This window comes from Drosophila tropicalis, unplaced genomic scaffold (assembly GCF_018151085.1).
Source record: "Drosophila tropicalis isolate 14030-0801.00 unplaced genomic scaffold, ASM1815108v1 contig_593, whole genome shotgun sequence".
NCBI lineage: Eukaryota > Metazoa > Arthropoda > Insecta > Diptera > Drosophilidae > Drosophila > Drosophila tropicalis.
In genome coordinates, this window is record NW_027173070.1 from 2,537,940 (window position 1) to 2,548,390 (window position 10,451).

General features: G+C 34.0%; 1 protein-coding gene across 2 annotated transcripts in view; it reads right to left on the minus strand.

Moving 5' to 3' along the window:
* The window catches only part of Cbp53E (Calbindin 53E), a 32,306-nt gene extending 23,489 nt beyond the window's left edge, over positions 1-8,817 (minus strand). For both annotated transcript variants that reach the window (XM_068288974.1, XM_068288973.1), the window contains exon 1: positions 8,634-8,817. The gene's annotated coding sequence lies outside the window, so the exon portion shown is untranslated. The remainder of the gene's footprint in view (positions 1-8,633) is intronic.
* Between the last annotated feature and the right edge of the window lie 1,634 nt (positions 8,818-10,451).

Here is a 10,451-nt window from a genome sequence, read left to right on the forward strand (position 1 = left end):
TTGCGTATCCTCCTACAGCAAGAGGATGACTACAGGTGTTTTATGAATAAACATTTTGGCGATTCATCCGGTTGGCCATGCCATTCTATAAATTTTAATTAAGCGCAAATTCTATATAAATTGAAATATCTCTTATATACACAATATATAGTTTATCTATATATATATCAATGCAGGAAGATATCTGTCTCAAGCTCTCTCTCTTTGGTCTTAATCTAATTGAATGGTTTATTGCATTTGGACTTTAATAAATCTTTTTATTTATTTTCCTTTCTATTTGGTTGGGGCATCTGTTGATTTATATTCATAAGCCTTACACCTCGCACCTCGTTGTAAATGAAATTGTAAACAATTATAGAAATATTTTTTGCACAAAATTCGCTACCTTCTACTTGCTAAATCCACTCAATTAGCCACAGTCTTTTTTCTAGTGAGTAGCACCAAAATCAAGTTCAATAAGATGTGTGTGTGTGTTAGTTTTGTATTTTTTTTTCTCTGTTTTCAAGTCTATTTCAGTGTAATTTATGTTGCATGAAATCGTTAATTGGCCGTCTGCTTGTAAAACAATCGCATTTTGATTTGCTTCAGAAATTGTGTTGGATAATCCTCATACATGATGATGATCATCATCTTTATGATGACCCCATAATAGTCTATATATAGCGGGCCATTCAAGGCTAGGGGCAGCTGCTTTTTGTGCACTTGTTAATGAAGTCTCACAATGTTCAGTGTTGGCCCTCTGTTTTTTCTTGGTCTTAAAATTTTTTTTTTTTTTCTATAGTTTTTACATTTATATTTGAGAGTCAAGTGAGAAAAAAAACATACAGAAGTGAGGTGGTGAAAAGGAAACAAAAGAATTATTCAAGAATTTTTATCATATCGTATTTGTTTGTAGTTGATCCCAATAATCAAAGCAAAATTAACATTATGCTTGTATTGGAATTGTTTTATTAAGTAAATAATCAAACATAGGTCATAAAAAACATTCCAACTTTGTATTTCGAAGGTATTTGACGTGATATCTCTTTCTAAAGTGTTTGCCAAAGCGTTTTTGCTTTTATTTTAACACATTATTGACCGTTGTTCGACTTTTTAAATATTATATTTAGTCATTCTTAGAAATACGTTAAATTCATAAATAATTTTCATTCAAACCTTGCGTTTAATTGGGCTTGGGGTTAATCATCAAATTTTTCATTCTTTCGAAAAGATATCCTACTTGCTTTTAGTAGGTTCGTTAGTTTTTTTAGTTTAGATGAAAATCTTTTTAGTTGAAATCATAAAGCTTACCAAGTTGGCAAACGGTTTCCAATGCATGAATCTTTCAACTGTTAAGGTCAAGAGTCAAAAACAATTGAAAACCTTACAACATTCCTCCACCTAATTTATATGTTTATGAGAATACTTTTCAGCAGTTTTCCTTCGATACATTTCCCATGCAAAAACTGCCTCATCACTTTGTGTTAAAGCTGTCAATTTCAATATGTTAATTATGATACTGACTAATATCTTATCTTTTACTGATGTATTCACTGTCACGCCTTTATAACTGAACAAATTTAAAATGTTACTTAATACACAAACTGAAACCCTACTCAGGATAAACAATAAAATTTGTCCAGCCCGCATCCTGTTGCCAATGACTTTTAACTTTGTGTTACTTTGAGTAGGGTAAAATGTGTCGGTTCTCGCCTTGTCATGGCATTTCATATCATTTGTTTTAAGGCTTGTTGTTTTCCATCCATTTTTATGCTTAATTGAACTCTTGTCATATGATTGCTAAGATGTTTACGATCTGCCAAAGACATGGCCATTGTTTGGGCATGTTTTTTGCCATGGAAACTTTTACATACATATGTGCCTTTTACTTTTTTCCGCTCGTTCTCGGCAATGTGTGAAAAAAGAGGTCGAATTTTTTCTAGAGTCTAACCACCCACTGATTTGTGGTGTGTTTGGAATTTAATTAAATCAAAGGCAGACAAAATTTTTCTACCCTTGTGTTAGCCACTCGCAGATCTCTAATTAGATACATGGTAACTGCAACTGCAGGACTTGTCTCTAAAATGTCCATGGAAATTTTTATTGAAATAGTTACTTTCCATTTCCATTCGCAGCCTGCTGGGCTCTAACTATGGAGATTTAATTAAATTTTTATGGCTTCTCTGGCTGGAGAATGAGAATTTTTGATTCAATGTCTCTCCGCATGTGGCCTTTTGTCATAGTAGTACTTAGTTAGCAATTAGTCCATGTTGACTTTTATTAAATATGCACACACACACACACACACACACGAAATGAACTTGATTGACATTGAGCCATGGAGTAACTAAATATTTATATGCATTCAATTATATGGCATTCCAGCAATGAAATATTCACATTTGAAACTTGAGTATTAAGAGTGAATTTCGATACATAAATCTCTGGTTTTATACCTTTATCACATGGACACATGGAAAATTCATGCGAATTGTCCGTGATAGAGAGCAAAACGGAGGGAACTGGCATTGGGTATATGAGTTATGGCTAGAGGTTTGCTCCTTTACCACTTGGTTAGCACATCAAATGTTCGTTCTAGTGGGAAAAGTTAGTTAGTCTTTGCCTTTAGTTGTTTGTTGGTTTGCTTGTTGATTTTAACGCTCTCTGCTTTGTTAAAGGTTTTTGTCAATTTGCAAATGGAAATGCCAGTCATTCATTTTGAAATTGTCATGAATGCCTGGACAAGCCGGTCTACCTTTCCACTTGATTGATAGATATACATCTATATAGTGTATGGTTTAACCATAAGCTATAAATAACCAAACTGACATGTGGAAATGCATGTTCATTCAATGGATTGAAGAGCAGCAAAGTTTTGTGGGATGAAGTAATTACTCAATTAATAGGAATTTCAGTTTCCCAGTAATCACGAGCCAAATTTCGTATGAAACTGGCCAACTGGAAAAACTGTTTGCTGCGTCATTTTTCCAGCTCGCTTTTCTCTCCTCTCTCTCTCTCTCTCTCTGTTGTTTTTAATGTTCTTCTTCTCCCACTGGGAGGAAGAAAGACCAAACGAAAAAACACATAAAAAGTCAAAGCCTCAAAGATTTTGCCTTGCCTTTTTTTGTATAAATAAATATTTGCTACTTTGCTGTTCGTTTTATTGCATTTTAATATTTAGATTTAATTTTTTTTCATTACTCATGTTTTTTTTTTTTGACATCAACAAGAACAACAAATTGTGTTTTTAATTAACTGCAAAACATTTTTCTCACCCAATTTAATGTGTTTTAAAGCTGCTCGTTTTATGATCTAGTCAACAATTTTTATACCCTTGCAAAAAGGGTATATTAATTTTGGTCAGAAGTGTGCAACGCATAGAACGAAGCATCTCCGACCATACAAAGTATATATATTCTTGATCAGCACGACGAGACGAGTTCAACTAGCCATGTCCGTCCGTCCGTCCGTCCGTCCGTCCGTCCGTCCGTCCGTCCGTCTGGATCAACGCAAACTCCTCCTAGACCGTAAGAGCTACAGAGCTGAAATTTTGCACGTAGGCTTGTATATACTGCAGGCGTTGTATATCTCGGATTCAGCCGGATCGGACCACTATATCATATAGCTCCCATACAAACCCCAAAGTCACGAACAGTGACTTTTCTCAATAACTTCGTTATTTTCTATGTTATTATCGTGAAACTTTATATTAGAGAGATTATTACGCCTATAAACTACTGTGCCAAATTTGATCAAGATCGGGTGACTATATCATATAGCTCCCATAGGAACGATCGGTCGAAAACAGTGACTTTTGTAAATAACTTCGTTACTTTTAACGCGATTGCTTTCAAATTAAACACTTGTTAGTTTAATATATCTGTTAATGACTGTGCCAAGTTTGATCAAGATCGGGTGACTATATCATATAGCTCCCATAGGAACGATCGGGCGAAAACAGTGACTTTTGTAAATAACTTCGTTACTTTTAACGTGATTGTTTTTAAATTAAACGTTTCTTAATTTAATATATCTGTTAATGACTGTGTCGAATTTGATAAAGATCGGGTGACTATATCATATAGCTCCCATAGGAACGATCGGTGGAAAACAGTGACTTTGATCAATATCTTCGTTATTTCCTATGATTGTAGGCCATTCTTTCGCAAACATAAGCCTTTTTAGATAAAACGTTCTTCCACATTGATGGTTAATAGGTAAGGGAAGAGTTACCAAAAAAGTTGCAAGGGTATACAAACTTTGACGCGGTCGAAGTTAGCCCCGGCCCTCTGGTTTTTCTCTCCTTTCGGTTTATGATAAATTGACCAAAGAGAATTTCATAAATTAACAACAAGACACGCGCAAATGTTGTAAATATTTACATAGCTAATAGAAGTGCCTTCATTTTTTGTATAAATAATAATCAACCAACAGCAGCAACAACAACAAAAACAACCATAAAAAAATAATAATAATAAATAATAATGGGGGCCTAGTTAGGTTTGAGGCAATTAAAACAGCTGGAACTCTAAAGGGACATGGAATTTTTAGCATAAGTGCTGAAAGATTTCTAACTTGTGCATAGAAAATACACTAGCAAACAAAATATTGGGGCTCACAAGTCAATGGAAGGACTTCGAAATTTGATTAGTTTCTCGGTTCCCATCATATCACTTTCCCTTGAGAAAGGACTTCGACTTCAAAAGAAGGCAAGAAGCTTTTGAAGCGAGTTTAGGTTGGAAATCTTTTAAAATATTGAATTTAGAACCAAATTTTGTTAAACAATGTTACTTATGCTGATGACTCAAGACACTTGTGTTGCTGTTGTTCTGTTTGACAGTGTTCACTGTGTTTATTTTGGGTAAATATTTGACAGTCAACACTTTTGTACTGTTTCCTTTCAAAATATCTTGAGAGCCAAGGGAAAACGGGCAGCTTGAGGCGGCTGCTCTCTATCCCTGTACATTCCATGTAATTATCATAATTATAATAATTATTATTATTGCTTGGCGTGAAAGTTTTTTAATTGGCACTTTCAGTTATTTGTGCTTTGAGCCCAATTTTTGACATTGTGTAAAGATAATTATGTGGGTGGCTAAAAATGTTTGGAAACTACGCCCAAGGCCTGGGGCATAGGCATAGGCATAGAATTTCTAGTTGATAAGAGTTAGGAAAATTTTGTCATAAATTTTACATTTGAGTTGTGTGTGTGTGTGTGTATGTGGTTAACAAATATTAATGATCATATTTATCTTGTGGCACTGTGAAAAGGCTTTTGTTTGCTGTGATTGAATCAATTTTTGTGGTAATTTGTCATCTTTTTGTTGTGTTATTTTGCTTGTTTGTCTAATCACTTCCTTCCAATTGCCATTTGAAAATTCTTGACTTTCAGTCATATATAACCAGGAAAATTTATTTGTATAATTCTATTTATCATATTTATTTATTTGTATTGCCCCAAAAAGTCGGCGGAGAAGTGGCAGATGGAGATGGAACGCGTGTGCACAATGAAAACTCGCTGCAGGCGTTCATGTCCGCTTTTCTGAATTAAGCAGAGGAAAGCAAAAGAAGAAAAAAAGAAAACAACACCAAAGTATAAAGAATACAAAAGACCACATACAGCAAGGGAAACAAGATTGCTTTTGGGGGCGGAGAGGACGGTAGGTGATGGGTGGGTTGTGTTGTTGCTGTTGGCAGAGCATTTGTGTTATTTTAATTATTTCATTTGTGGCGGCTGCGGCAACAAATGGCAAAGACACGCAACCTTTTCTTGTTGCCTCGTTGACTTTACTTTTGACTTGTAAGAGAGAAAGCACAATAAAGGAGGCAAAGAATTTAATGAAAATAATGGGTAAATGTTTAACCATTCAACCAAATTCGTTGCGGTTTCTTGATCAAGAGATGTAAGAAATGTGCGGAAAGAATCCGTTGACAGAATAATTTAAATTTAATTAACAGATCATTTGACGAATTAAATCGACCATGAGATAGACAATTACATGGCTAATTTTTGCATGAACCAAATGAAATTGTTTTGAAAAGGTAAATATGCATTTACATTCAAGAACCAGATTGGTTTCTATACAATTTTGATTACAATCTAAGAAGCTATTACAAGCATTTTGAATAGATTGTCGTTAGAGAAAGTGAATCTTCTGCTTATCTTTGTATGGATTTTTGCCATTACTTGACTCGGGAATAGTCACTGCTTACAACTTTATTATCATGAATTTCTGTTGAATAGCAGTCTACACACAAAACAAGTCAAAACTAAGGATTTTTTTAGTTTTACTTTCACATATTTTTTACTGTCATTAATTAAATTTCGCTTAAAAGTGGTAAAAATCGTAACTTGTCAATGGACTAACAGGATGCCATGGGACAATTTCGTGATTTTAACGATTGCATAATAAAATTGACTTATTGTCGAATTGTAAACTTAGAAATGATTAACATATGAGCATTAAATTTGCTATCATAAAGCTTAAGCAAAGTGCCTCAAAGGCTGTTCTTCTCGCCTAAAGGAATGTCAATTGGCAATAATTTAAGTAGATTATATTCAAAGCTCACACGTCAATTAAATGGCTTTTAAATAAGGTTTGCTACATATAATAATACATTTGATTTTATGAAATTAATATAAATTAAGTAATCAATGTATATTTTAATAGTTTGGGGCCTGGCATGATATTTTCTAGATTTTAGATAAATTTAAATATCTTGTCAGTTTAAACAGATTCTGTTTATGGTCTTATCTGGACTTTTGATGAAGTTTCTTGTGTCTTTTGTTGATGGAATTTCAATTTAAATTTTCATTACTTGTTTATGTTTAATATGAAGCATATTTAATGTATTTTTTCAGCTTAAAGATTAAATTAATTTTTGTTGTTATTTCTTTGCCTTTCCGATTTTCTTCCTCTTATGTTCTCTTTCTCTCTTTTTCTCTGTTTACTCGTCGATCTCCTGTTACTTTCCGTTAATCAAACAAGTGAAATTTTGTTTTATTATTTGTTGCATACACTCGGGCGCCAAATGCAAATTTTTATATTATGCCAGTCAGCGAGCACAACAATTTATGAATGAGCATAAATTAATGTGACTGGAGGGAGGTCTGTATCATAAATGCGTGTTTGTGTGTGTGTGTGTGTAGCAGCAGGCAGCGACCCCCTACCGACTGACAGACGGCAGTCATTCATTCCTTCTGATGGCAAGTGAGAACGAAAACGAGAGGAGAGTGAATTTCGCCCGCCCCAAACCCTCGTTTGAGCCCTTGTGTTAAATTTGGCGAATGAGCAAACAAAGAGACAAGGACTTCGCGACATACCACAGCGACTATGGCTACGGTGATGCCCATGCCGACGACGATGGCGACGGCATTTTAGTGTCAACTTTTGCCTGGCTGCCATTAACAACCTCAACCAGAAGCAATAGCAACAGCGGTAGGACCGGCCCTGCGTATACGTAATATGAATATAAATTGAGCCAAGCCAGGACAAATCATCCTGACCCTTTTTAATTGAAATTCAAGCATTTCAAAAATGCCTTTTTTTTCTTTTTTGCTGCTTTTCTTTTCAAAAATTTACATAAAAAGGTTCAATGGGCTGGGATTGCCAGCATATTGACCATGTTTCTGTCAGCGAATATGGCATGTAAATGGCATTATTATTTTTGATGGCCTGAACAGTTTCAGTTTCAGACAGTTTCTGCATTGTTTCAATCATTTTGTGAATGCATTTGTAAAGAGAAATTCTAAATCAAACTATGATGATTAATGGCAAAGCGAAAACATGGGGTACAAACAAATTTACGCCTTGCTATTTTTTAAATACATATTGAAAAACTAAAATCAATTAATTCTCATAAATAAAATGAATAAACTGATTGAATATTAATTTGTGTTAATATCTTATTGAATGTTGCTGTGAAACTACATAAACATTTGTTAAGTTACAAGAAAAATTTAGAAAGACAAATTTTTAATGATCTGTTTTCGTTCCCAATTATCAAAATTGCTTTTTTGGACTATTACATCTAATAAATTTGAATTATTTATGTTTACATTGAAGCTACGAAAAGTATTTTGATTAACAATTCGTTGTGAATCAAGAGACCAGTTTCAAGTTTTATTTTATATTTCGGTTTCAAAACCATTTTAGTTGTTTTGTCCATTTTAATAATTGATTTGAAACAAGCTAAAAAAGGTGAAAGTCATTTATTTCTATTATCTTTTTCTTCAAAGGGAATTGACACAAAATACAAAATTTTATAAGTTCTTTAAAATTTTCCAAATGTCACTCAATTAACTAACATATAAGATCGAAACTGGCTTCAGTATGAATATATTACATTTCTATAGTTTAAGATACACATTCCAGAATAATCTCAAAGTTTTTCTAAATTTGTTTGAAATTTAACTTTCAACTTAACAAATATTTTAGAAATTTTGTATCAAACTAATAATGGTAAAATTTATCAGAGGTTTAGCTAAACATTTCCAACTAAGAAAGTGAATATTATAAATATTATGAAATAGTTGTTTATCCCCTTCTAAATTTTTAATGTCACTTTTCGCAAAGACTTAACAAATCTTAGAAATTTAGTTTTCCAGTTTTTTATATACTCGATCACTCTAAATTTTTGAAATATATATTTACTTTTTGGTTTTGAGTTGTTTAAGCTTATTTCCGCTTGAAGTCGCTGTGTTCTTTAACACTTTTGTTTTTAATTACTCCACGAATTTTATTTAAAACGCACGTAACGCAAGTTTTGTTAGATTTTTTTTGATTAAACTTTTGTTTTCGCTCTGTTTTCAGTTAGGAGAACCGTTAACGTCTAGAATCCTTGATAGACTGTTTCAAATGTGGCCTGGCTGATGGTTTATCAAAGCAAAGAAACTCAACACACGCACAGACTCTAAGAGAGCGAGAGACAGATATGAAGAGGGAAATAGAGAGCGAGAACCAACTAAGGGAGAGCACATTTTGCTTTACTTACCCGGGGGCCCAAAGCGTAGAGCGTAGGCGCCATGTTGCTATTGGACTGGCAACATGTTGCCAGCAACAAACTGTTGCTTTGATGACGAGTGTTGCATGGCAAGGTTTGATTTTTGTTTATATTTCATTGAAATTCGTGGGGGTTTTTTTGTTTTACTTACTTACTTTTGTGTTTTTTCTTTTATTTATGGAATTGGAAGGGAAAATAAGCTGGTTAGAATAATTCATCGGAAGAAACCAAACATTGTGTTTTAAGTGTAGGAAGAGTCCGTTTATTTTGATGTATCAACATATTTGTTCTTCCGTGTAAATGAAATTGACTTTGAAGAATGATTATGACGAAGACTTCTTAGAAAGATTTGCTAATTTCTTCTCCCAGAACAAACCACACAATCTACATACGAAAGGCAATCGGATTGTCTTTTAAGAATCTTCAATTTCATCAACGAGCCACTCAATCTATTTGTATTGACACAAATATATGTAAGTCTGGCTTCTACATCTGTAGGATTTATATTACTTGTGGCCAAGGGGATTTGGAAATGATTTCCGGCAATCATTTCTTTCTCTTTTCCGCACAATTGCAATGCATGTGTATATGTCTGTGTGGGCCATGTATGTATGTATCTGCGTGTGTAGGTTTAATTGTAATCCCCTTGGGGTACCTTTTTTGAGCTTTCAATGTTTTATCAGCATGCAATATTATAATTCGCCCGAAAACGAACCGACTTTTCGTTGAGATTTTTTCCTTCACTTTGAATATGTACCTACATACGTGCTGGTGTATGTGTCTGCGTGTCTCGTGTGAGTGTGTGTGCGTGTGTGTGTGGGCCTCATCAGGCAATGTCAAGTGCTCTTCACCTAGTTGCTCTCCCCTTCCTTTATGCCAGCCTTTCGTGTGGCTCATACATTTTTCATTTTTTCCATTTTTTTGCTTCTTCCTTTTCCATGTTTTTTTGGTAATTTTTTTCTTTTGCCTGTTTTCATGTTGCCTGTGTCTTGTTTTTTTTCCGTGCTCTACCATTATGTTCTTGTTAGGCTTTCAGGCCTACCTTTTGTGCTACGGATTTATGTCTAAGCCTTTAAAGTTAATTGTTTTGAGTTGCTCACCAGGACAAAAACAAAGTCATAATGGTCAGCCCAGAGGGCGGAAAAAAAGAAGAAAACGGGGCAGGAAGTAAGTAAAAGTGTTTATTTTTCACCTGTTTTCCATGTGCGTGTGTATGTGTATGTGTTTGTCCATCTAATCTTTTGGGTTACATCAAAGGCAAGGACACGAGTCCATTATGTAATTGCAATTTATAAAAGATGCTGACCATTGGAATAAAGTTGCAGCCAAATACTTAAGACAAAGTCAGTTTTAACTTTTAAGAAAAGGGACAGTTAAACATTTAACTAAGTTGATCAGCAAATCTCAGCCCTAAATCATCATTTCAAGATAGTCTCTTTCATAATCCACTAATTGTAAATTCATAATAT